This window comes from Pongo pygmaeus, chromosome 7, assembly GCF_028885625.2.
Source record: "Pongo pygmaeus isolate AG05252 chromosome 7, NHGRI_mPonPyg2-v2.0_pri, whole genome shotgun sequence".
NCBI lineage: Eukaryota > Metazoa > Chordata > Mammalia > Primates > Hominidae > Pongo > Pongo pygmaeus.
The window spans coordinates 106,564,448-106,592,296 of NC_072380.2; the positions used below are offsets into that span (position 1 = coordinate 106,564,448).

A 27,849-nucleotide genomic window follows, 5' to 3' on the forward strand; every position below is an offset into this window, starting at 1 on the left:
ATGACACAGTTCATTGATAACCAGCCACATGAGACATTGTAAATGACTCAGAAGACATGAGGAAAGACACAATATGGCTGTGCCTGCTTTTGAAATCCAAGGTCCCTTCCAAAGTCTGCAAGAAACAACCGATAGCAAATTTTCCCCCAAACACAAACCAAGTCCTTTCCGCCCCCCCCCCCCCCCCCCGCCGCCACAATTCAGGGAATGGATTTACCTAGGAACAACTTATTTTTCTCCAATCAAAATGAGGTTTTTGATTAACCAATAAAAGCCAATGCCCCCAGATTTCTCAAGTCAAGGCTTCTTTTAGAACAATTCCTGATTGCCACACTTTGGTCACTCTGGGAATCCACACTGAAGGTGAGCATCAATGTCATGTCTGTGTCCGGTGTGTTACACTTGGCCCTGTTTCTGTGGACCTTCTCATGTTCATTTCTTGGCTTCTCCTGAGCTGAGGTTGTGTTTTCCATTCCTCTCCAGGTGTGCATCTGACAGAGGGAAAGCACGAGAGCCCAGCCCACTCTCTAGAAGGGCTCCCCTCCTTTCCAGATTTCATGAGAAGGTTTCATGAGTGCTCTAAGCCACTGCGGGAATAGACCTCATTTATCCCCAGGACCCTGCAAGTGAAACCATCTAGTTGCATGCCAGCTGTTAACATCCTTGGTGGACTGGTGGGTTCAGCAAGGGCCCTTCTTGCTTTGTCCCACAGCCAGCATCACTCATTTAGAAGAAAGAGGTTATTGAGGCTAAGCACTTCCCACATTCTTCACACCTCTGCCCTCCCATTAGCTGAATAAAGTGGGCTTGTTCTGCAAAATCAGATCGCTTCCACTTGCCACGTGTTTCAGTTCCTGGGATCAAGGGCAAGCATCTCATCACACAGCATTGTTCAGAAAGAAGTTTGAGTCTTCTTTGAAAATTTTAAAATAATAAAGTGCTTTTAAATTTATAAGTTTTTTTTCAAAAGTAAAATACATATGTATCATTTATAGTCATTGTTTTTCAGCAACAATAACAATGTTCATGACATGTTGGTATACCAGTTAAAATTTTGTTTTCTCATTTAGCATGTCTACAAAGTAGATTCCAGTTTATAGACAGAAAATGGGGACACAGAGAGGTTTTATTTCTTGTCTGAGTCACACAGCTTTTGACTACAGAATTGGGACTCCAACCCTGGTCTGTCTGATTCAAATCCCATCCTATTCACTACAGCTATAGACTCTGCCAGATTTTTTTCCTTCCAGCTTTATGCGAGTAATTAAAAAAAAAAAAAAAAGAAAAGAAAATTCCAAGGGCAGAAGTCCCTGTATAAGCCCATTCCTGTTGGAAGATGGCCAAGTTCCAACATGGGGTTCCCCTGTACATCACATGCTATCTCTAGCCTCCAGCTTCCAGCTCAAAGAATTAGGTTGATTAAACACTGAAAACGCCTAAACCACCCATCAGAGAGATTAACAGGTGATTGCATTTCTGAATTACAGAGGCTATTTCTGTACTCTGGGATACCAGGTTAACAAGATTCTGAGAGCTGTTCATATATTCCTTACATGGTTTATACATCCTTCCAGATTAAATCCAAATGTTAAGAACGTGCATGTTTCAGGGTTGCCACCACTGCATTTTAGGAACTCATTTTCTTGAAAAGTGAGACATTGCTGGTTCAATAGACTTGCTAATAATAGGAATAAGGAAAATGTAATTGATAAATATTACTGATTCAATTTTCCAAAGCAAAGGAGGTATGATTTATAGGATGAAAACAACTAAAGGCCAGGCGCAGTGGCTCACACCTGTAATCCCAGCACTTTGGGAGGCTGAGGCAGGCAGATTACCTGAGGTCAGGAGTTTGAGACCAGCCTGTCCAACATAGTGAAACCTCATCTCTACTAAAAATGCAAAAATTAGCCAGGTGTGGTGGCAGGTGCCTGTAATCCCAGCTACTCAGGAGGCTGACTCAGGAGAATCATTTGAACCTGGGAGGTGGAGGTTGCAGTGAGCCAAAATTGCGCGACTGCACTCCAGCCTAGGCGACAGAGCAAGACTGCATCTCAAAAAAAAAAAAAAGAAAGAAAACAAAACTGAACAAGTGAAAGGACTTGGGCTAATGCTTTCAACTCACAGCTTCATGATGGTGAAAATATTTCAACACTTTTGTCTATAATGTTTTAAGCATTCCTCCAATATTATCCCTAGAAAATACATAAGTAATTAATTTACAGACATTTGTTAGTAAGAAAGTCTAGATAGCCTCCCAGACAAAAAAGTTATGAAAACTTGGAATTATTCCTAAAAGTCAAAGCATGTTACATTTCTAATATTTATATTCTTTTTTATTTTTATTTATTTTTATTTTTTTGAGATGGAGTCTTGATGTCCCCAAGGCTGGAGTGCAATGGCACAATCTCGGCTCACTGCAACCTCTGCCTCCCAGTTTCAAGTGATTCTCCTGCCTCAGCCTCCGAAGTAGCTGGGATTACAGGTGCCCACCACCACACCCAGCTAATTTTTTGTATTTTTAGTAGAGACGGGTTTTCACCATGTTGGCCAGTCTGGTCTTGAACTCCTCACCTCAGGTGATCCGCCTGCCTTGGCCTCCCAAAGTGCTGGGATTACAGGCATGAGCCACTGCGCCCGGCCTATTTTTATTCTTTAAAACTCAAAATGAAATCTATGAGTGCTAAATTTCTCAATTTTTCAGGTACTTGCATTTTATGTTCTTTATGTGTTACATACTACACATTCAGAATATTTTATCATGAGTCCATCCACACAAAACCCTCACCTAATAGAAGTGTAAAATAATATTTTAATTACTTAATATCTGCCTTGCTCTGTTAACTTGATGATGGCAGAAACTTTGTCTTCAATTATTACTCAATAAGTACTTCTTAGGACTCAACTCCATTCAGTTATTTAATTCAATAATTCTAAATAGTCATGATTACCTGCAGGCTCAACCAAGGCCAATAGGAACCCAGAAAAGCAAATAATTTTGAACCCCCTGAAACCTAGAGTTCACAGTTTTTGTTCCACATTTATTTAGTGGAATGAAGTGAAACTAATTTTCTGCTAGTCATTATTTTAGGCTGAAGCTGAATCTTTCTTAACTACTTTTGCGGGCCAGGACAGAGTCCATTTTCTGCTAAATTTAAGCAAAACAGGTCTTACTTTCATGTAGCTCTTACTTTTTTGGAGACAGGGTCTCGCTCTGTCACAGGCTGACAGGCTGGTGTGCAGTGGTGCGATCTCGGCTCACCGCACCCTTGGCCCCTCAGGCTCAAGCCATCCTCCCACCTAAGCCTCCCAAGTAGCTGGGACTACAGGCACACACCACCATATCCTATTTTTTTTGTAGAGATGGGGTTTCATCCATCCAGGCTGGACTCCAATTCCTGGGGTCTAAGATCTGCCCACCTCAGCCTCTTAAAGTGCTGGGAATAAAGCGTAAGGCACCACGCCCAGCCTACATTCTGAGTTTGTGTTTGGGGTTTTTGTTTGGAGGCTTCTCTGTTGAGTTTTGTTTTTGGCAGTTTTACAAACCAGAACACTTGAGAGAATTATTACAAGATTTAAAACTTAGATAACAAAATGAATCACTAGTTCGAAGTAAGAAACACTGAATCATACATAATGCTGTTTAAAAATCTTAGCTGACAGCCACCTTGTGATAGTCTGAAAAATATTTAAGGAAGATAGTTTGAGGCTAGTAAAGATTTTCTTCCCCACTATCTACTCTGACAGAAGTGGACCCACTTTGTACTTTGTTTATTCCAGGAAGATTTTTAACTCCATCTATAGATGCTGGCTCCAAGCAACTGCCCAGTAGGCAGGGCCCTTAATCTCGCTCCAGCTACCCATGCCATGAAATTACTGGAGAATCTCATGAATGGGATGGCTAATAAGTATTCACATCATCAGTTGTACATTGGACAAATGCCTTCCAGGTCTTCCAAACTACAGTTCACTAAAACTGGGGCTTACACTATGAAATCCTGGTTCAGGGTATGTCCCTGGGTCCCTTGCTCTGTTGCCCAAGCTAGACCGCAGCATGCAATCATGGCTCACTGCAGCCTCGACTTCCTGGGCATAAGTAATCCTCCTGCCTCAGCCTCCAAAGTAGCTAGGACTACAGGCAAGTGCCACCACACCAGCTAATTTTAAAATTTTTTGTAGAGATAGGTTCTATGTTGCTCAGGCTGGTCTTGAACTCCTGAGCTCAAGTGATTCTCCTGCCTCGGTCTCCCAAAGTGCTGGTATTACAGATGTGAGCCACCATGCCTGGCTGGCACTCTGGATTTCTGATGCAGGTGATTACATAGGCCCTTCTGAGAAACACTAGCTTAAGGAGTCATTGCTTTATCCTCCAGTAAATATTCTTTAGCAAAGCCTATTCTGAATTGAGATTAATTACCCCACCATGTAGAACCCATTTCTGCAGGAATGTCTGAGATAATGATGCAGTCGGTCTGATGTTGAACACGCAAGCTGGATCTGGTAGACATGAGCATGCTCATCTTCCCTCAGACATTTTTTTCTCAGACAGCTAAGCCTTTTATTTGATCTTGGATTTTCTTTAAATTCCAAGAAATGACCATCATCTTATTGGTTTTCTGAGACCTAGCTCTGTCTCTTATCAGATTTCACCTAACAAGCTTTTGCTCCCATCCAGCTCATGCTCAGATCACAGCGTCTGGCTTCCATCTTCACTGCTCCACTGAAACCACCCTCACCGAGGTTGCCAACAACCTCCTCATGATAATCAGATGGACGCTCTTCAGTCTGCACCTCACCTGACCCCTCACAGCTTTCAACACCATGGTGAGCTCTCTTCAAATTTCCCTTTACCCCAGCTTCCTTGCCAATACTCTGATTTTCCTTCCACCTCTTGAGCCAGTCCCTTGCAGTCCTACTTGTGACTCATCCAACTCCTTGGGCCCAATCCCAGGTTATCTTGTCCTGTCACTTACTCTGTGGAGGTCAACTCTGCTCCCATCTACTTGCCAACATCTTGAGTCTCTCTCTAGACCAGATCTCTCCTCTGGTCAAAGCTCTGGTTTTCTATATCCAACTGACTATTCCACAACTTCCCCAAGGTGTCCCATGTGCACAACAAACTCCACACAGCCATAGTGAACTGTACTGTTTTAATTCTCCAAAACACACGCCTCCTAGAACACTACCCCTTCATGTTAGCCCTGGTGGTCATCACCACTTAGCCAGACAGTGTGCAGTGACTGCCTAGGAAGTCCTGTCATGGGGTCAAGTAGGAGACCAGCATGCATATGGGCTTTGCTTGGAAGGACTCAGACTTGGACACTAAGGCTTATTAAATGGTCCCCCTTCTATGCCTGTGGGTCTCTCATTAGACACCAAAACAGGATTGCCTCTGGAAATTCTACCCTTAAGAGAAGTATTTCCTGGGAAAGAATACTCTTTTTAGTAAATTGTGAAATTATCTTCACATGCAAAATAATGAAACTGGACCCTGACCTCACACCATTAAGAAAAATTAAAATATATCAAAGACATAAATTATAAGGGCTGAAACTATAAAATTCTAAGAAGAAAGCAGGGGTAAATCTTTATGGCCTTGGATTTGGAAATGATGTCTTAGCTACGACACCAAAAGCACAAATAACGATAGAAAAAAAACAAATTGGACTGGACTTAATCAAAATTAAGAACTTTTGCGATTCAAAAAACACTGTTAAGAAAGTGAAAGACAATTCATAGAAGGAAAGAAAATATTTGTAAATCACGTATCTGACAAATGAACTGTATCTAGAAGATATAAACAACTCTTACAATTCAACAACCCAATCAAAAAATAGACAAAGGATCTGAATAGAAATTTTTAAAAAGATATCCAAATAGCTAAAAAGCACATGAAAAGATGCTCATCCTTAGGCATAAGCAAAATGCAAATCAAAACCACAATAAGATGGCATTTCATACCCACCAGGGTGTTTCATACCCACCAGGACAGCTATAATAAAAAAGAGATAATACCAAGTGTTGAAGATGATGTGGAGGAATTAGAATCCTCATATGCTTCTGGTGGGAATGTAAAATAACACAACCACTTTGGCAAACAGTCTGGGAGTTTTAACAAAAACTTAAATATAGAGTTACCATTTGACTCAGCAATTTCACTCCTAGGTATATAGCCAAGAGAAATAAAAACATCACACAAAAACTTGTACACAAATATTCATAGTAGCATTATTCATAATAGCCAAGAGATAGAAACAACCCAAATATTCATCAACTGATGGATAAAATGTGGTATCCATATGATAGAATATTTGTCTATCCATATGATAGAATATTCATATAAAAAGATATGAAATACTGATACTACAAGACTAAACCTTGAAAACATTATGCTTAGTGAAAAAAGTCAGACAAAAAAAGCCTAATATTATATGATTCCACTCACATGAAATGTCTGGAATAGGCAAGTCCATAGACACAGAAAGAAGATTTCAGAGTTGCCTGCAGTTGCGGGGCAGAGGGGGAATTTGGAGCTGAGAGCTAAAAGATATGGGGCTGATTTTGAGAGTGATGAACATTTTCTAAGATTTATTGTGGGGGTGGTTGCACAACTCTGAGAATACACTAAAAACTACTGAATTGTGCACTTTAAGTTGGTAAGCTGTATGGTATTCAATTATATCTCAATAAAGCTGTTCTTAAAAAAAGATGTATTCCCTGCAACTAATGCATATTCACTGCAAAATAATGAAATTGAACTGACATAAATATACAAAACATAGGCTAAACATTTTCAGTTACCTCGGTCTAGGCCCCTCAGATCATTTTGTTCTATTATCGGAAATGTCTTACGGTTTTCAAAATCATTTATTTTCCTTTAAGTATATGAGGTTTTTTTTTTTAACTAATTTTACCTATTATTTGACCTCTTTTGTTGTGTTTTTAAAATGTGAATAAGAACATTTCAGTACACAAAGATTATCTTTGCCCTGGATAAAGTAGAAAATGACAATGTGGGCATGACGGCCCCTCAGCCCCTCTGATAGTGTCTCAGGTCAGGCAGTTCAGCCCTAGATAAACTTGACTCGACTGCCTGCCTGAACGAAGACTATTTTCTTTCTACGTGACTAAACCTAGTAACTCAGGAGACAAGGAGGCCAAATTCTCCTCTCTTTGGTTTTCCCACTCAGGATTACATTGGGCCTGGTCTCAGGAACAATCCAGGAGTTTCTGGAAAAGCCATGTTATCTTCTAACTAGAATTTTCCAATAGCTACAGGAGGAAACACAGGAAATGAAAGCTCACATCTGCAATCTGTGTAATTCCCTTGCCTCGGGTGGTCCACAGGAGCAGCCCACAGTGCAGGGGAGGAGGAGGGGAGAACAGAAGCCCTGCTTGGGAGAGACCATCTGGCTCTATCAATGAGCCTCAGCCAGCGTCAGATCCCTTCTAAGGACGCCTGGGAGGAGGCCGGCGGAGGACCCTCACTTCCTTGCTGGAGTCCCGCTTAGCCCACGTGCTCCTGCTTTAAACCTGATTAGATAGACCAGCTTCTCAAAAAGGGAGGGCTCCAGAGGGTTTTTTTTTTTTTAAAATTCTCAGATCTTCCCAAGTCTGCTCTCCTAAGTATGAGAAACAAAGGGAATTGCCTAGAACCAGGACTATATCTAAAGGGATTTACAAGACAGAGGTAGCTGTACTTTTTCTAAGTTACTACTTTATACAAAAGAAAATCAATGGTAGTTAACTACACAATACTTGACTAGAAGTTATCCAAACTCCACTCCTCTTCTTTATCTCTAGAGAGGTTTTTCTCAGTACAAATAAGTTTTTAGTACAGGGGTTCTCAACCCTGGCCGCATGGAGCCATGGGGATTGTGATTTGATTGGTCTTTGGTGAAGCCTGGCAGCAGTCATTCTTAAAGTTTCCCTTGGTTCCAACGTGCAGCCGAGGTTGAGAACGGCTGGCTTGGTATCTACCGTCTACCAAGCAATTTTGCTCTGCATCTCAATCTTCACAGCAACACTGGAAGGTATTTTTACTACTTTACAAATAAATAAATAAAGGAGCAAAGAAGATACAAATCGATTCTCTCAGATCTGAATCCGGATCTGATTCAAAAAATAATAAAGCCTGAGCTGCTACCCTCGGCGAAGCTCCCGTAGCAGCCGCTGAGTGAGCCTCCTGCCCAGCTCTACTTACCTCCCAGGAGCCCCAGTCAGACAAGTGGGGGTGGGGGGACTCAAGTCCACTAAGCAGATTGATCAACTCAGATCCACAGCCAAAATATCATACTTCCACCGTGATTACATGCTCATCAGTCGCCCCTCCCACTCGATCTTTCTGAGCTTTATATGGTTGGGAATCCTGCCTTAGCTGAAAAGCCTGCTTAGGTAGCATTTTCATGAACCAGTAATACCCACCACTTTATCCCCTAGAGCGTTTCCCTCCACAGCTCCGCTCCAACTGATGTCCCTTTATATTTCCTCCCCATCTCCCTTGTTACAGAGCAATAGCACCACCTGAACCCCTCGAATGCAGCTGCTCTCTTTCAGCTGTCCAGGAGGCAGGCATCCTCTCCCATAGCTAATGAGGAAGTGGTTAACTTCAGTGAAGCTCGGCTCAACTCAGACAAGCCAGGCATAGCCAACCGGTACTATTCAGAGTTGTGCATAATGCCAGGAGCACCTTGCCCCCAGCAATAACTGAATTATCTTGATTCAGTGGACTTTCTAAAATGTGCCCTCCCTCAATATTGAAAATCCTCTTCAGGACCAGGGTAGAAAGTGGCTCCCAATACAGCAATGCTGACCTGCTGATCTTTGTTCTGGAATTTAACATGGTCTGTAAGGACCTTGGACTTTTTGAAATCATTTTTTTTATATCGCTGGAATACAGGTTCCTTTTCTTTTTTGGTCACAAGGCAAAGAAGTATAGAAAGAATTACCAAAAGTAAAAGTAAAAAAATAAAAAATACAAAAAACAAAGAATTACCAGGGACTCAGTCCCATGGGACTCAGTGTCAATGGCATATTTCCTGAGCTTGACCTGGGCAATGAGAACTTATTTCTCCCAATCTTGATTCAGCTCCCTAATAATTAGACTGGTATTCTTTAAGGCATATTGGTTTTATGGTAGACACACCTGACAGCAATAACGTAAGCATAATCTCAGCATGCTCCTGTAGGGCAGATGCACCTGAATGTGTGTTCTCAGCTCAGGAATCCAGGAGTGGTCAACGCAGAGATTGGTTCCTTGTCTATGAGGAACATCTGAGCATCTCCCACTGCACCTTCCACCCTCCGCCCCCATCCCATGGAATATGGGCCATATTGGGGATGGAGGCCCTTTGTTTTGGGGTTAATGAAGGTTGCCAGATGGAGGTTGTTAGGGGGAGGGTGTTAAGTGAAAATGCTGTATAAACTGATTCTTTTTGCAAGTAGTTGCACTTCTCCTGTACAGCCCACTGCTGCTGGACCCTGTCCCCCTGCATGTGAGCCCCCAGTAAAATCCCATGTCTCATTTGCTGGCTCTGGGGCTCTTCTTCAGCCTCTTGAATCTTGTGCCAGAGGTTTTCAAACCCTGAATCCCTATAAGAGTTAATAGGGGTTGGGCATAACACTATTTAAGACCAAAAATTTAAGAGACTGACAAATTGGGACTGAATCCCAATTCCAAGGCTATTATTTGGCCTTGATATTCTTCACCAATATGGGTTTGGGAATTCTAATGTGGACCCTCGATATCACACCCCTCCTCTGTCTGTTTGGGCTCATAAATATAATGGCCCAACCAAGGAAGTAAAAACTAAGGTGGATTACAGGTCTGTGTTAGGGAGATCTGAACCCTGTTTGTCTAAAAATGGTACAAAGTTATTTCAGTACATGTTGAAGGTGTAAAGAGGAGATCCCAACATTTTCTATAAATTACTTTTCTAAAGAGCCTTTCAGCTCTACTTACCCTGACTTAAAAGTATTTTTCATTCATCTTCCAGCCACACTCAGACCAGAAACTGATAGCAGCTAGCCTTATCTGTCACAAGCCTAAGCAACCGGTGGCCGATCACCCTATCTCGTGCTATTACCTAGACCGTTAGGAAGCTAAAATTAAAACCTGGTGTCATTAACATACCAGACCAAATACAGAGAAAGCCACAGAAAGTGTCAAGTTCAGATCCTCTTACAAGTTTCTATTTTAAAAAATAAAATACAGCAAGCTTCAGTGAGAGACCTTAAGATGGGTCACTAGACATCACAGTGAACACGATTTTGTCGTACTATTAATATTTCTCAGCAAATGGCTTTGGGAAGCATGGTGGGAACCCTGATTCCTGTAGGTAGCCACTAAATCATTGCCCTGACTTTATAATCCTGCAGCAATGTCTTCATATTTTGTGAAGTCTAGAACCCTTCGCAGCGGGAAACTTGCACACTTATAGCCAAATTGCATAGAGTCTATCTAAAGTTAGTTTAAAGACTCACAGGTTATTTTGCCACCAGAAATGTTCATGTATTGGATTTAGGGGTAGGCTCAATTTTCACTTAACTATTTAATTAAACAGTTACTTTGCTGACCTCTAGTTAGCTAACGTCTGTTCTGTGCCAGGCACTGGGCAAAGTGCTTGGCTTTTGTTATCTCTAATGTGCACAAATCTGAAAGGCAAGTCAAATCGCCAATCCCCATTTACAGTTGAGGAATCTAAGGCTCAGGGAAGTCAAATATCTTGCTCAAGTTCACATAGCTGGCAGGTGACAAAGCCAGGATTTGAATCAGGCATGCTGACTCACAACCGTTGCCACTGTGAAGGCTGTTCCTAATCTAGCGATGTCCTAGTCACCACCTCTACCCCGACACCGTGGCCATGCCCTTCTCTCATCACTTGCCCTTGTGGTGGCTTTACTGCTACCAACCAGAAGAGGCCTTCGTAGGTAACTGACTCTGTTTTACAACAGTCTAAAAAAGAATTGGAAGAATTTATGCCAAAACTAAAATCGTTGCTTTGGGCAAACTCTAATGTTCAAGTAGGTAATGTTAAACCAGCCCTATTAACTCTAATGCTCTTATCCCTCTGCGATATATTTACATAAATTTCCCCAGACGGCACTGTCTAAATACATTGGTCTCCATTTCAGACGCTGCCTGGAGTCACTAAGTTTCTCCTAAGATTGGGGAAGGCAACTGGTGATCACTTTCCTTAGCTTTTCCAGGCTTCAATCATGTTTGCCATGGGCTGTGGATCATGAGGAAAAGTTTCTCTTCTAGAAATCCTCCAGCTAATAAACAAAGAGAGGGCAATAGAATACTATCATTTCACAAACCTCTATGGAAGTAAGTCTAGGCAAGGGTCATCCATGGCTGCTACCTCACAGAAAGAGAGACAGCTGGTCATTGTGTGCCTCCTCCTAGATATGAAATGCTACTTAGGAAGGATTCTTGCCGAAAGCATTGTACCTGGATCAAATCAAACCAATTCCAGATTCACCTAACAATTGTGAAATTGCCAGAATCAAAATGGAGTTGGCAATGTTAAAAATCAAAACAAACCCTGACAAACAGACCTGTGGAAGACCATGAAGACAGGTTCTCATGCTTGTATGCCTAATAACAAAACTATCACAAAAGCCTCAAAAACCACAATCTTGCACAACGGCCACTGCAACCTTACACAAAAAATACTTCTACAAGGACATCTGCCCAGCAACTCCTGTTCAACTGCATTGAGATCACCCTTGTTATTAATCTTTATGGCCAAGTATAATCATTTCAAAATAATTATGTAATCCTCCTTATGTTTTCCTTTAAAAACCTTTGTCTTTCTTTACCTCCCTGAGTCCATGCATAGTTTACTATGGCAGGCGTATTCCCATTGCAATGATCTATACCCAAATAAATATTTTCTTTTAGAAAGCCTTTCTCTGTCATTCAGATTGACAACATAAGAGGAAATCTCTTTGCAGTGATTGTGTAGAAGATATGGAGACATTCTCTGTATTGGCATTTTTCTATGTCCGCCCTTGATGAAAGCAAAGGATGGAACATTAAAGGGCAACTGAGTAAAGACTTTCCATAGCAGTGTTAGTTAATGAGGTCCATCCAGGATATAGCTTTCTGGTAATCAGTTTGATTCCAGAATAGCATAAGAGACCTAGAAGAGTACACAGTCAGATACCAAAATTTACCTTGAAAAATCTTAGACTGTTGTCCAAGCGTGGTGGCTCATGCCTGTAATTCCAGCAATTTGGGAGGCTGAGGCGGGCAGATGATGAAGTCAAGAGAGTGAGACCATCCTGGCCAACATGGTGAAACCTCGTCTCTACTAATAATATAAAAAATTAGCTGGGCGTGGTGGTGCGCACCTATAGTCCCAGCTACTTGGGAGGCTGAGGCAGAAGGATTGCTGGAACCCGGGAGGCAGAGGTTGCAGTGAGCCGAGATTGTGCCACTGCACTCCAGCCTGACCACAGAGCAAGACTTTGTCTCAAAAAACAAAAACAAAAACAAAAAGAAATCGTACACTGTTTTCAGAAATCATACTTTTAGCAATGATATCAATATTAATTATTCTAAAATATATATAGTAAGGCAAGTAAGTAATTATGTTAATATTGTCTGCAACCAAGATTTTAGGTAGAAGAGAGGAGATATATAAATATAAAATCAAGGGAGCTAAATTTTAAAAAACGCTGTGATACTAAATTCAAGTTCAAAATATTAGTATGAACTCATGATGCATTTTCTTTAAAGTAGTGTTTTCAACTCTGTCCACTGAAAAAAGCTGGGAACAATGACCAACTCTTAAGCAATGGGCAGCCCTAAAGCCAGCTTGTAATTTTTTTTTTTTTTTTGAGACAGAGTTTCACTCTTGTTGCCCAGGCTGGGGTGCAGTGGCACAATCTCAGCTCACCACAACCTCCGCCTCCCAGGTTCAAGTGATTCTCCTGCCTCAGCCTCCCAAGTAGCTGGGATTACAGGCATGTGCCACCACACCCAGCTAATTTTTGTATTTTTAGTAAAGACAGGGTTTCACCATGTTGGTCAGGCTAGTCTGAAACTCCTGACCTCGTGATCCGCCTGCCTCAGCCTCCCAAAATGCTGGGCCTGGCCCTATAATTTTGAAAAATCATTGGAAAATGATATTTAAAGGAATCAAGCCTCCTTGGAGAAATTGCTGACCATAGTTCTGGGGCAGGAAAAGTACATGTGCCTAGCACATTTGTCATACCAGACACCAAGGAATTTACTAAAAACTGTGATTGTTTCGAAGCATTTAGAAGCCAAAATGAAGTGGCTATCACTAGGAAAGTATGGAAAAATCTGAGAACAAGTAAGAACAATGACTTTGATGAATTTAAACAAATCAAATGTGTTAAAATCCATGAGATCATAATTACACTTGACAGCAAATACTCACTGACCACCTTTAGTGGATGCCAGGGAACCACATTATAAACATGAAAATACAGGGCAGGAATCAAGGGTTTTGCCTGTCCTTGCTGTATAAACAGTATATCAGGGTAATTTTTCAAGGTAAAGTTTCTCTTTATGTAAGTCTTTCAAATAATAAATGAAGGAATGATAGAATTAAAATATTACCATTTTGCAACCCCTACTGAAATAATGGATGTAAACAAAGATCATCAGCAGCTGCTGCATCACAGAGACAACTGGTCCGTATGCGTCTCCTAAGAGAAGTATGCGATACTTCTAATGGAGGATTCTTGGCGGATAAGTTGGACTTGAATCAGATTAAACTTCCAATTCTAGAGTCTAGCATTTATAAGAAACACTGGTCAGAAAAAAACGGTTGCAGATGAAATGCACTTCAGGGTTGCAATCAGCAAAATACAAAATGTGAGAAACTGCAGGACAATGCCTCTGCTTCTTCCATATATAAGCTGAAAAACAAAGGAGAGAAGAAACCTGTACATTTAAAAAAAATTCAAAAGAATGTTGAAAAAAACCAACTCTCAAAAAATAAAAAAGGAAAAAATAATACAATTAGAGAAATTTGAATGTCATCTATTTTTAAGTATGATAATGTTTACGTGGTTTTAGTTTTTAAAAAGAGTTCTTATCATTTACCAATACATATGGACATCGTTATGGACAAAACGGTTTGCTGCCTTGGATCTGCCTCAAAAGAATCCATTTGGGTTGAACGGGGTGGCTAGTGTGGTGCGGGGAAGCAGAGACAAAACAAGACTGGGCATGAACTGATTCTTCCCTACGCTGGGTGATGGCATACGGGGTTCATTAACTCATTACATTATTCTCTCTACTTTTTCTTATGTTTTAAATTTTCTATTAAAAAATATCAAAGTGTGAAAAATCACACACACACACAAACACACATCCTGCTCTTGTTTTTGAACAGAGGGTCTGGGTCAATAATTGGGTGAACGGTGATTTTTATAAAATAACAAAGTAATTTACCTCCTTAAGGATAATAATGAACATGTTCTCACTGGAAAGCTGCCCAAGAAGAGACTACTCAACCATAGTGCCATGTGCTGAATTTTCTTTATTTCACATTCTTGATCTGGCCTTACAGAAAATTTGAGTGAACATTTCTGAATTAGAAGGAAAAATTTGGAAGTCGAAGTACTAAAATGAGTATTGAAGCATGAGAACTGTTCTACCTTGTCAGCATCTGAATAGTGTAAAATCGCTCCCCTGAGCTGGGATTCACGTCCAGGTGGGTGCAAAGTGAAACAGAAATAGCACATGCAGGCACAAAGCAAGTGGCCTGGGAGTGAGGGGGGATGGAGGGAAAATGGGAAGATTTTCCACTTGAGACTAAGCCTCCAGAATTTGCAGGAATTATGGGGATCATTGCAGCATAATTGAAAGTTCTAGAGAGTTTTGTCTGAATCTCCAGTGGTCAGGGAAATCTGAGCTGATGACAAGGTTACAAACAATTATACTATGTGCCATTCGTAAATTATCATTCCAGACGATGTACTAAGCAGTTTACATTAATTGCCTCGTTGAACTTTTATAACTCTCTTGCCTCAACCACCATGACACAGATACTATCATCACATTTTGACAGAAAAGAAGAAGGTCCAGGGAAATTGAATAACTTATTCAAGGTCACACAGCTGGTGAGTGATGTAGCTTGTCCTCTAACGCAGGGCAGCCTGCCTGCAAAACTCTTTCCCCACTGTCTGCGTTTCACTTGCCATGGAGAAGCACTTTATGGACACCAGTGGTTGGTGTCGCTGCAGGGGTCATACACAGAGGTATGTGTATGCAGGGGTCATACACATTTGCTGCAGGGGTCATACACAGAGCATTTCCTGGGTAAAAATTCTAATCCTTGCAAGAAAGACAATAGCATATTCAGGAAAGCCAGTGAGTTCTGAAGACAGATCATGCCACGGTCATTTATCTAGGCAGCAAATGTAAGTGTTCAGAGAACCTGGCAGGTGCTGGTGAAAAACAAAAAATAAGAATGTGTATTTCCCAGCTGCTTTTTCCCATTATCTTATATCACTTTTAAATAGCTCATGAAGGATATTTTAGACAAATGCAGCCCCTTTTCCCCTGTGGCAAGTAATGCAATGAAAGCTAATTTATTTAGCATCCTATTGATTAGAGAGCAGTGATACAATACAATGAGAACTGATGACCACAAACATGACTCAAACACGGCCAGATATCCTAAAGAAGTTTATGACTCATCATCAAAACACAATTATATTCCAAAGAGGCCAAGCATTAAACGTATTTTATTGAATTAAGTTTATCTGACACTGTTCAGCCACAAATGGTCATGTGAAATCCATAGAACCAGAATACCTGATTAGCCAGAATAACACATTCTCAGGCCACGCTGGCTTTTCTACCATTGGATCTGGACAAACATGACCCTCTGCAGCACACATATTTACTGCAGCACTTGAAGATGGTGGAGAGGATAGACTTAGAGCTGAACTGGAAAGTATATGACAGAAAAATGTCTGCAGACAGTTATTTCATAATATATCATTTCTAAGAAGAAATTAAGCACTATAATTTGCGAGCCTGCAGTGATGCCTCAATGCATTGAGTGAGGTCTCTGCCATCAATTATGTTTAAGCAATAACATATGTAAAGGGCCTGTGTATGCCCAACAACTGGCAAGGGCTCCTAAGTGGCATCTATTGTTATTATTATCATATTATAATTACTAAATCATGATGCTTGTCTTACAGGTACTTATAATAGAACTAGGTTGGTAGAAACTGGCTTGTGTTGTCTTTTATCTTCAAAAGAGGAATAGGTGTGTGTCTTTGGTCTTACTTTGAGTTAAGATTCACTTAAACATAGTGCAATCTAATAATCACCAAACGATTCCTTCATTTTCTGCTTTTAATTTATCTCAAACGAGCAAATAAATGAAAAGCAGGCATGAGACAAAAAGGCTATTTTCCACAAAATCTCTGTGGAAAAAGGGCTGTGAGCCCAGTTGTTGAGTGAAGTTCCTCAGTCCAGAGAAGGCAGCAGAGAATGCCAATGTTGGCGGGGTGCAGTGGCTCATGCCTGTCTTTCCAGCATGGGAGGCCAAGGCGGGAAAATCGCTTTGAGCTCAGGAGTTCGAGACCAGTTTGGGCAACATGGCAAAACTGCATCTCTACAAAAAAATACAAAAATGAGCAGAGTGTGGCCACCATGTGCCTGTAGTCCTAGCTACTCGGGAGGCTGAGATTGGAGAATCGTTTGAGCCTGGGAAGAGGAGTCAAGATTGTGCCACTGCATGTCAGCCTGGGTGACAGAGTGAGACCCTGTCTCAGGGAAAAAAAGAGAGAGAGAGAGAATGGCAATGTTCTCATTGTCTCTCGTCTCTCTCTGAGTCAGTGCTCTCCAGAGAAACAGAGCCAGTAGGATATGTATCTCTATACAGAAAGATTTCTTTTAAGAATTGGCCCATGCAATTACAGGCTGGCAAATCTAAAATCCCAGGACCCAGGAAAAGCCAGCGTTTTGGCTGGAGTCCGAAGGCCAGCTGTCTGCTGCACAATTCCATCTTGTTGGGGGAGGTCAGTCTTTTGTTCTTTTCAGTCCTTTGACAGATCAGATGAGGCCCACCGGTACTAGGGACGGCAACCTACTTTACTCACGGTGCACAGATTAAAATGGTAATTTCATCCAAAACACCCTCACAGAAATATCCAGAATTGTGTTTGACTGCATACCTGGACACCATGGCCCAGCCAAGTTGATACAGAAAATTAACCATCATAATCTCTAATCTCTCCCTCTTTCCCTCTGTCTCTGTCTCCATCTCTCTCTCTCTCTCTCTCTCTCTCACACACACACACACACACACACACACACACGAGCAAAGTTTATCACAAAGTAAGGAAGAAACGCAGGGTGCAGTGGCTCACGCCTGTAATCCCAGCACTGTAGGAGGCCAAGGTGGGCGGATCACCTAAGGTCAGGAGTTCGAGACCAACCTGGCCAACATGGCAAAACCCTGTCTCTACTAAAAATACAAAAATTAGCCAGGCATGGTGGCACACACCTGTAATCTCAGCTACTCGGGAGCTGAGGCAGGAGAATCGCTTGAACCCGGGAGGCAGAGTTTGCAGTGAGCCGAGATTGCGCCATTGCACTCCAGCCTGGGCAACAGTGTGAGACTCCATCTCAAAAAACAAACAAACAAAGTGAGGAAGGAAGCATCAAGGTGTGATGCCAACACCAAGGCTATCTTGAGACCCTCGGAGAAGTCCATACCTGAGGAGAGGACCACTGAGCATTATAGCGTCAATTCCAAGTAGGACTTCATCTCTTCTTTCATGAAAAAAATAATTCATCGATTCTGAAAAACAGCATTCATTATCTACCTATGATGCCATTTTTAAAATGTCTCAGGTAAATATTGTTCTATCCCCATCTCACAGATAAAGAAACTCTTTTCGATTAAGTGACTCGCCCCAGCATCCATTGCTAAAAGATGGAAGAATCTAAATTTCAACACAGGTCCGCAAATGTCTCTTGTGATTTCTCTCCATGCTTCCCCACAGGTAAGGAAAACAAGAATGTCAGCAAATGTCTCTAACAGAAGAAACCTGCGATGTTGAGTGTGGAGTAGTACACTTTGTTCCAGGATTCCATCTCTGGTTAGGGGATGTGTGGGAAGCAGCACTCACAGATAGATATGCATCCAAGCCTATAGCCTGCAAACCAGAATCTCTCCTGCTAAAGAGATTTGTAGATGCTTATCGGAGCAAGAATTGCCCAACCTACCACACTCTCTAGGCTAACATCATCTGTTGGAGATTCCGACTGAGGCCCTGGAAGGGCTCCCACATGGGCCATCTGCCAGGCCTCTGATGTCAGCCAACTGCCAAGCTTAGGCTAACGGTTGCTTGTAGTTGGTGGCAGAGCTGTTCCAAAGAACTACTGAGATGCAGGCAACTGATGACAAGGCTGCTCTTTTGTCTCTCTAGCTGGCCCTGCACAGCACCCTAAGCGACCCACTCCAGGGCTCCCCTTGGGAAACCACGTCCTTGGATCATGCTTAGCACTGCCCTTGTTCTAGCCGTGAGTGGTGGCGCGCGACCGTAATTCCAGCTACTAGGAGGCTGAGGCAGGAGAATTGCTTGAATCCGGGAGGCGGAGGTTGCAGTGAGCCGAGATCGCACCACTGCACTCCAGCCTGGGCGACAGAGCAAGACTCCATCTCAAAAAAAAGGAAAAAAAAGAACTGCCCTTTTTCATGGCTGGATGTTCAGAGGGTGGAAACATGCAGAAGGTGGTTGTTATAGAAGCACTTGTGCTGTGTGCTTTTAAAGTTTGGGTTGGGATTAGTTCTGGGAACGTGGTCTACCTTCTTTCTTCCTCCTGTGCCCTCTTTCGACCCACCCCACAAGTTGGTACATCAAATGGCAAAAAGAATCCTTTTCCTGCCCTAGTTCATCATCTGACCTTCAGTAGGACCAGAGGCCTGGGAAATGGGGGAGACGCCGAGTGTGTGGTAGAACCACAGGCATTCTAGATGCAGACATGACTGAGAATCACATCCCAGTCCATGGCATGTCACCCACCTGGGACTTCAGAGGAAGCTAGTTCTGCCACAGCCACCTCCTAGTGAAAGTGACACAGGAGGGCCTGCCTTCCCCTCTGCAGGGCCTCTCGCTGCAAACACTTGACCAGGGCACATTTGCCAAAGTTCTGAATGTCAGAGCCAAACTGAAAACCAATGCAAGATCAGTCCATCTAAGTCAAGGCAGCTATGTGCATGTCCTAAATTATAGTTGCAGAGGGGTAATCCCAGGCTGTTTAGTACAAAGATAAAGATCAGAAACCAGGAAAATGGTTGCTTTAATTCAAAACCCACGTTGCTAGCAATAAGGTGATAACCATGACAAGATTCCTGTACAGAGGGTCCTGCACCAGGAAAAAGATAACATTAACTCATTCCGATCTGAAAGCATTAGCTATGATGTACTTACTATTATTATCACTATTTTCTACTGAGGAAACTCTGACCCAGGGAGCTTAAGTAAACTTCCACAAAGTAACTCAGCTAGTGAATTGGTACCACCAGGATCTGAAGCCAGGAAGTCTGATTCCCAAGTCTAAAAATGTAACCACTCTATTATACTGCATTCTGATTGTATAACGTTTTTGTGTTTATGAGGCATTGTCAGGCCTGTTGTCTGTTGAGATTTATCATTTTTTTAATTCCTCCATCTTATTTTGCATAATAGTATCACATCCATTGGTTTATAATAAAGACTATAATAAAATTGTATGTCTTCTGGCCAGGTATAGTGGCTCACGCCTGTAATCTCAGCGCTTTGGGAGGCTGAGGTAGGAGAATCGCCTGAAGCAAGGAGTTCAAGTCCAGCCTGGGCAACAAGGCGAGACCCATCTCTGCTAAAAATTAAAAAAAAAAAAAAATAGCTGGGCACAGTGGTGTGCACCTGTAGTACAGCCTGGGCAACAAAGCAAGACCCCATCTCTACTAAAATTTTTTTTAAAAAGCTGGGCACAGTGGTGCATGCCTATAGTCCCAGCTACTTGGGAGGCTGAGGTGGGAAGTTTGCTGGAGCCCCGGAGTTTGAGGCTGCAGTGAGCTAGGATTGTGCCACTGTACTCCAGCCTGGGCAACAGAGAAAGATCCCATTTATTTTTTTAAAAAATTAATGTTTTCCAAATATTTTTATAATTTAAATATTTTCCCACTAAATAAGATCTTATCTGTGCCATTTCTCCATAATTTTTCACATACATGGCTTTTACTGGACCAAGGAGGCTGCTGAAAATATGAGAACACATACTCACAAGGGATGTGGGTACTCCTTCCCTTACACCGTGTTGCTTCTTTTAGACACATCAAGGTTTAGTTTCTTTCAAGACTGTTACTATTTTATCAGAAATTAAGACCTTAAATTAAGTACTAATTCATTTTCACAACTCAGTGAATGAGATGAAAGGAAACTGAAGTGAGATTTGGATTTTCTGGTTTTCACTTTTGGGGAGAGATTTTTTTTTAACACGGGGTCTTCCTGAAGTCCTACCATGGAGGTAATCTCATTCAGGGTCTGTAGGTAGGTGAGCAATCTGTTTCAAGATGAAAAGAAATTGTATAGGGTTTTAAAAGATGACATTCCAATGCCTTAAACAGTCCTCATAGTGTTATAGGCAATACTTTGACCTGACTCTTCACATGGTTGCTGTAACATCATAACTTTTTTTTTTTTTTTGAGATGGAGTCTCGCTCTTGTCCCCCAGGCTGGAGTGCAACGGCACAATCTTGGCCCACTGAAACCTCTGCCTCCTGGGTTCAAGCGTTTCTCCTGCCTCAGCCTCCCGAGTAGCTGGGATTACAGGCACCCGCCACCACACCCGAATAATTTTTGTATTTTTAGTAGAGACAGGATTTCACCATGTTGGCCAGGCTGGTCTCGAACTCCTGACCTCAGGTGAACCACCTGCCTCAGCCTCCCAAAGTGCTTGGATCACAGGCATGAGCCACTGCGCCCGGCCTGTCATAACATCTTTAAGCCTCAGTTTTCTCAACTACAAAATTGAGCCAGTAATATCTACTTCTTGGGTTTAGTAAGATGTTACTAAAATACTAAAGACGGCCAGGCACGGTGGCTCATGCCTGTAATACCAGCATGCTGGGAGGCCAAGTCAGGTAGATCACTTGAGTCCAGGAGTTCAAGACCAGCCTGGGCAACATGGTCAAACTCCATCTCTATAAAAAATACAAAAAAAATGTAAGACAGGTGTGGTGGCATGCACCTGCGGTCCTGGCTACTTGGGAGGCTGAGGTGGGAGGATCACCTGAGCCCAGGAGGTTGAGGCTGCAGTGAGCCATGATCACGCCATTGCACTCCAGCCTGGGTGCCAGAGTGAGACCTTATCACAAACAAAAAAGACCTAACACAACGCCTGACACAAGGATGCAAAGAATAACAGCTGCAATTTCCACGATTTCCCTAGTCAGAGCTCTACCAGTCACCAGCTCCCTGGCTTTGAATGTGCTTAACTCTTCTAGATTCAGTTTCCTTGTATGTGTATTTAAATGTCAAAGGGTCCTGCTGACTCAGACCCCCTGTAATTCCACGATGTCCTCTGTCCCCCTGCCCCTACCCAGTGTGCTGCTGACTGCCCCACCCCGGGCTGGCACTCAGACCTGGCCCAGGCTCCTGTTAGCAGATTTTCACATCTTTGCCCACATCTACTATCTCCAAGACATCTGCACTGAGCTAAGTATGCCCGTTACACACTACTCAAGCACTTGCACAAGTGTGAGGCACACAAAACGAATGTTGGGCTGAAGAAAACTCAACCTGGAAAAGAAAGGGGAGACACAAGTTTGCCAAAGAATTTTCTTAATGTTCTTAATAATCTACAGTTGGCAGAGCTAAGTGTTCCCCCAAGCAGTGGAAGTGTCTCTTTTGCATTCTTCCAACACTAGCATGCCCCAGCCCAGAATAATGGCAGCACCACCTCTCTACCCATTGTCATCACATTTGCTTGGAAACTGGACCAAAGAGTAAAGCAAACTGAGGATAAGCTTAGTAAACCATGGGATGCTGAATGAATAAAACAGTAATTACACACTAGCCACTGCTTACCGAACACTTACTGTGCATCTAAGTATAACCATGTAGACATTTAATCCTCACAACAATCCTATGATGTAGGTAGCTATTTATGAAGTAGGAATTTTAATTATCCTCATTTTCAGATGAGGGAACTGAGGCAGAGAGAGGTGAGGTGACCCATCTTCAGAATCCTTCTTCACCACCACATTATACTGCCTATGATAGCAAGAGTAACAATGTTGATAGCTTATATGTAGTGAGCACCTGCAATGCACTGGATGCTTTATCAATGGAATAGGAAAAAGGAAACTGTTCATGTAAAGAAAAACAAAAAATAAAAACAGCGAGTAGATGTCCATATTTTAGGTGAAAAATTCATCTCAGAGGTACACGGTGTTTTAATGTATTCCAGTAGTTTTCAACACTAGCTACACTTTAGAACAACCAGGGGACCTTCTAAGCAATAGCAATATCTAAAACCTACCCCAGACCTGGATGTGGAACCCAGATATCAGTAAATTTTTTAAACATTGCAGATCACTCTTGTGCCCAGCATGTTGAGAACCACTGGTTTACTTCATTCAAACACACTTAGGATATTTTTCAGTTGTGAACATGATTGGAAAGAAAAAAAATTGTCAACAAAGAAAAATAAATATTATACAATAATTTGGAGACTTCTTCAAAAAGAAAGAAGAGTCAGAGTTCCTAGAATAGGGAGAAGATAATATTGGGAAAGAGCTCTAGTCCAGGTGGAGACACTGAAGATCCAACAACAGTCCAATAGGTGAGACCCTGAGGGGGAAGACGGCATGGAAGGTTGTAAAAAGTAGATATAATACTTCACTCCTTCTGTGTCTGTGCTCTTTGCAATACGGCTTTGGAGCTTCTCCCATTAAAACGTCATGTGTATTTCCCCTCCCCTTGAATATGGGCTGACCCTGTGACTTGCTTTGACCAGCAGAATGCAGTGGAGTCTCAGTTCAAGCCCAGGTCTCGGAAACCTTGCATCACACTCACTCACCATGTCCACAAACAAGCCTAAGGCTCACCTGCTTCAAGTTGACAGACCACATGAACCACAGCCCAAGTGTCCCAGCCAAGCCTCCAGACATGTGAGAGGGTCCCAGCAAGATTAGCATATGGACCCACAGTTCATCGAAGACCCATATGAAAATCCAGCAGAAGCTGGAAGAGCCGCCCAGCTGATCCTAAATTGCTAATACACAAGATTGTGATCACTGAGTTTGGGGATGATTTGAGGACGGTTATGTCAAATTAGCTAAATGGCCAGTGAGAAGGTGGAGAGACATGAGAGGGTAATGTCTAGCACTCAGTTTTAAGTTGTTATCTGATCTGGGCTGTAAATCCCCTTAAACCACCCCAAATAGGCCCAAATCTTCCATAAACACACAACCCTGGTGAATGATGCCTTTCCTAGTGCATAGTGGGAGGGGAGGAGGAGGGAATATAGGAGGGAAGTCGTGGCAGGAAAGATGCAGAGGTGGCTTCACAGCTCCACAGAGGCAGGAAACCAGGGTGGGAGGTCATCAGGAAGGAAAGCAAATCCCCCACAGAATTCCCAGAGCAGTGAGGGAGGGGAGATTGGACAAGCCAGAGCATGTGGAATGGGCCTTGGGTGAGTCTGTTGGGATATTAAAGAAAAGGGTGACACTGTCAGGCTGGAGGGCTAGAAACACACCTGCAGCAGACCCTTGCATCCAATCCTCATGCCCACCCTGACAGGGAGAGATTTATCACCCTCATTTTATAAGTAAGAAATCCAAGGATTGGCGAGGTTAAGTAACCTCCCCAGGATGACTCACCCGGGAAGTGGTGGAACCAGGTGTGCCTGACTGAAGCTCTCTGAGTAGATCTAATGAGCTGGTCAGAGTTCTGAACGTTTTTTCCCGAAACTCCGAACTCCCAGGCCCTCACTGCACTAGTGAATAGCACGGAGGGGCGGGGGAGGGAATAATAGGAAAAATAAAGGGAGAAATTGTCAACAAAGAAAAATAAATGTTGTACATGAATGTGGAGCCTTCCAAATTCTTATGTGAGGTGTGAATAAAGTGATCCCAAATCCTCAGATCCAGATTCTCCCATCCCAATCAGCTGCCTGAGACTTTTCACTCCAATGAGCACTCCTATTGGCTTCCTTAATTTCCCCTCCACTGTTTTCAACAGAAGCCAGTGTGTCCGCTCCTGTGCTCACAACGTCCTTCCCCCACCTGGCAGGACTGGTCCTCCGTCAGGAGCTGAGAAGCAGCCTGGGGCCACATGACTTACTGCAGTCACCCAATTCCTCCTCCCCAGAGTTTGTGCTCTGCTCCAAAGCGCAGAGCAAGCCCCCCCCACACACACTCACACACACGTACACACACACTAACATACACACACCACATACATACACTCACCACACACTTCCACACACACCACACACTCACATACATACCACACACTCATACACACACACCACACACTCGCACACACACATGCATACAAACATACACACACACACAGTCATACACACACACACACACACAAGTGTTTGCTGCCCCTCACGTGGTACAGTAGGGAAAACCAAGACACGCTCGGGGTCACAGGGAGCATCTGAACCAGAAGAGCCCACCCCACAGCTCCTGTTTCCACCCCTGTCTCTCTCTGCGGACACAGAGTCAAAGTCATTTGTGTACCCTGGGAATTTCCCCCCTAAAAAAACTGTGACCGGGCGAGGTGGCTCACACCTGTAATCCCAACACTTTGGGAGGCTGAGGCGGGTGGATCACCTGAGGTCAAGAGTTCAAGACCAGCCTGACCAACATGGTAAAACCCTATCTCTACTAAAATAAATGAATAAATAAATAAAAATTAAAAATTAAAAAAAATTGGCCAGGCGTGATGGCACATGTCTGTCATCCCAGCTATATGGGAGGCTGAGGCAGGAGAATTGCTTGAACCCGGGAGGCGAAGCGTATAGTGAGCCGAGATCGCGCCATTGCGCTCCAGCCTGGGCGACAGAGCAAGACTCTGTGTCAAAAAAAAATTGTATTCCTTGAGGAGAAAAGACAAAAACAAAAACAACTGCCGCTTGATTTCTCTTTCAAATTCCAAGATAATAGGCTTCATTATACCTCCCCAGGTCGCCGGCAGGTGGGAAAGCGGACAGTTAAGCCCATTTCTTCCCCATCTGCTCGGGTTTTGTCTTGAGTATTTCGCACAGCTCCCCCATCCGCCCTCTGGCGCTTCACAGTCTGGAGGAATCCCGAGCTGCCCCTCCCTCTCCCTGCATCCCTGGCAGAGAATTTCCCCTCCCAGCACGGGGGAGCCCATCCCTGAGGACTCGGGCAGGTCAGATGAGACTTAGTGGAAAGTGAAGCGCCTTTTCCTCGCGCTGAGGGCAAAGCCAGTGTGCAGCCTCCCGTGGGTGAGGAGCTTTTATGACAATGAATCCTGTGTTTTATGGGAGGGCGGTGTGGAGACAGCGAGGGCCGAGTCCCTGGGTTCCGGGGCATGACTGTGGGCGTCTCCCGCGGTGACTCAGAGATGCTGCCTCACACCATCTCGCACCATCTCTGTGGAGGCCGTGACCTTCATTCACTGCTGTCTGTCACTGGGGGGTGACCTCGCAGTTGTCAGAGCCACCTCTCCTGGGGCTTAGGACTGGGGTCACCCCCGCAACCCGGCGCTTCCAGCTTCATCTCGGGGCGCTCTGTTTACTCCTCCCAGGCCTGTGCCTGAGCTGCCGGCTACCTTAAAAGGTCCCCTCGGAGCTTCTGCGCTTCCCACACACTTCCTGTTGCTAACAGCTGAGGCTGAGCTTAGCACCGCTGCTTGCAGGATAAAGACCAGGGCCTGTGGGGCCAGCTTTCAGCAGACAATGAGGACCCCACTTACAGCCACCCACCTACCTTAAGGGACCGCCTGGGTTCCCTCATATCCAGTGAACTGCCAGCCCTACTTCCAGCCCTCCAAGTCTGGAAAATCACAGGAGGGGAGGGAGAGGGGTCCAGGGGGTGTAGTTGGGAATCCCTGGGTTGGAATCCAGAAGGGCTGGAGTTAGAATCCTGTCCTTTCACTGAGTGTCCTGGGCTAAGTTATTGAACCTCTCCCAGCCTCTTGGTAGAAGGGAGACTCTACTGCTTGCCTCACGGGGTTGTGATGAGATAAAGGGGCCACAGAGAGTAGGTGTGAGCTCCATCCACCCATTTGGCAGGTCAACTCCACCCATGTCTCTAGAAACTGAGGTCAGGGCTTCAGCCCAACCCTTTCTGTTGGTGGAGAGTGAGGTGAGCTATTTCTATTCCCTTTAAGCCTCCACTCCCCATCTGTGGGTTGGGGGTGCACCCCGTGATTTTTCAGCCTTCCCACAATGGCAGGAGGTCACGCGGCAGCCCTGAGGTGAGGACACTGCGTGGCCCAGGTGAATATGGTACTCGCTGTACCCCTCCAAGCGCTAGATAGAGGGGATCAAAGCAGGCTTCAGGAAGAAGAAAGGCCTTTTGGGCCTGAGGGTAGCAGGAGCCCAGATGGCAGGCACTGGGGTAGGGGAAGGCCTCAACCCTTAGCAGTCCCTTTCCCACCAGTTTCCAAATCCCTTTTGGAAAGTGATCAGGTGCTCCCGCCTCTCCGCTGGCTCTTATTAGGGGCTTCTGAGTCTGCGAGACCTGGGATGGCTTTGGGGCCTTGAATGTCTGTGATGTTTCCCCATCAAGGCCCCAGGCTGGGGCCTTCAAGCGGGAATCCACCAAGGTCTCTTCACAGCAGCTCCCTGGCTCCTCTGGGTTGCCCACTTCCTCCAGGAGGGAATCTGCCAAAGGGACAGGCTCCTGCTCTCTGGGCAGGAACAGAACCCATTGTCCTCCCCATCCCCTCTGGTGATTCCAGAGGCAGGCAGACCCAGGATCAAAGGCTGCTGACAAGCTGTGGGATTCTGGGCAAAGTACTCAACCTCTCTGAGCCTGTTTCCTCTGCTATAAAATGACAATCATAGGCGCCGTGAGATTTCCATGAGATGATACCTGTGTCAGGACCCAAAGTAAGTGATTGGCAAATGATAGCTGTTATTTCATTGCGTGGGGACATCTGGAAGGAGCAAGAAGAGTTACAGCCAGCTACAGAGCAGAGAACACTGGACTGAGAAGCAGATCTGAATTCAAGCCCAGTTCTGCTACTTAATAGCCGTGTGTCATTAGACAAGTCCCTTGACCCCCAACCAATGGGAAGAACAACGCTTCTCTCAGCACAGTTGTGACACAGCCTGTGAAAGCACACAGAGTCCGAGGGCTGCCATAGTCAGGCATTGTTTCACAGACTCAGAATGTGAGAGTGGCAGGAGGCCTTGCACACATCTTCACAAGAGCATGTAGCATGCCTGATTTAATGTCACGTTCCTGAATCCCTTGAACCCCGGAGGCAGAGGTTGTCGTAAGCCGAGATCATGTCACTGCACTCCAGCCTGGGCCAACAGAGCAAGACCCTGTCTCAAAAAATAATAATAATGATAATAATAATAATGTCACGTCCCTCTAGCACACAGCCCCGTGCGTAATCAAATCTTGGCAAATGTTCGTTTTTGAATTAGTTGATTTAGCCCAACTCTTTTCACTTTATAGAGGAAAAATAAATTCTGAAGGATAGAGGAGACCAAAATATTTATGGAAGAGCTGAGGCTGCACCCCAGATCCCAGTTTCCGGCTTCCTGGTTCACATTCTAGAAAATACTTCCCTCGGTACCAGGAGTCCTCCCACTTCCCATCTCATCAGTCCCAGCTTTTTTTTGCATTGAGTTTTCAG

At 43.8% G+C, this 27,849-nt stretch overlaps 1 protein-coding gene across 1 annotated transcript in view; it reads right to left on the reverse strand.

Annotated features, from left to right (window-relative positions):
* The window catches only part of CDH17 (cadherin 17), a 112,026-nt gene extending 85,818 nt beyond the window's left edge, over window positions 1-26,208 (reverse strand). The window contains exon 1 of the mRNA XM_054498673.2: window positions 25,965-26,208. The gene's annotated coding sequence lies outside the window, so the exon portion shown is untranslated. The remainder of the gene's footprint in view (window positions 1-25,964) is intronic.
* Window positions 26,209-27,849: the final 1,641 nt, after the last annotated feature.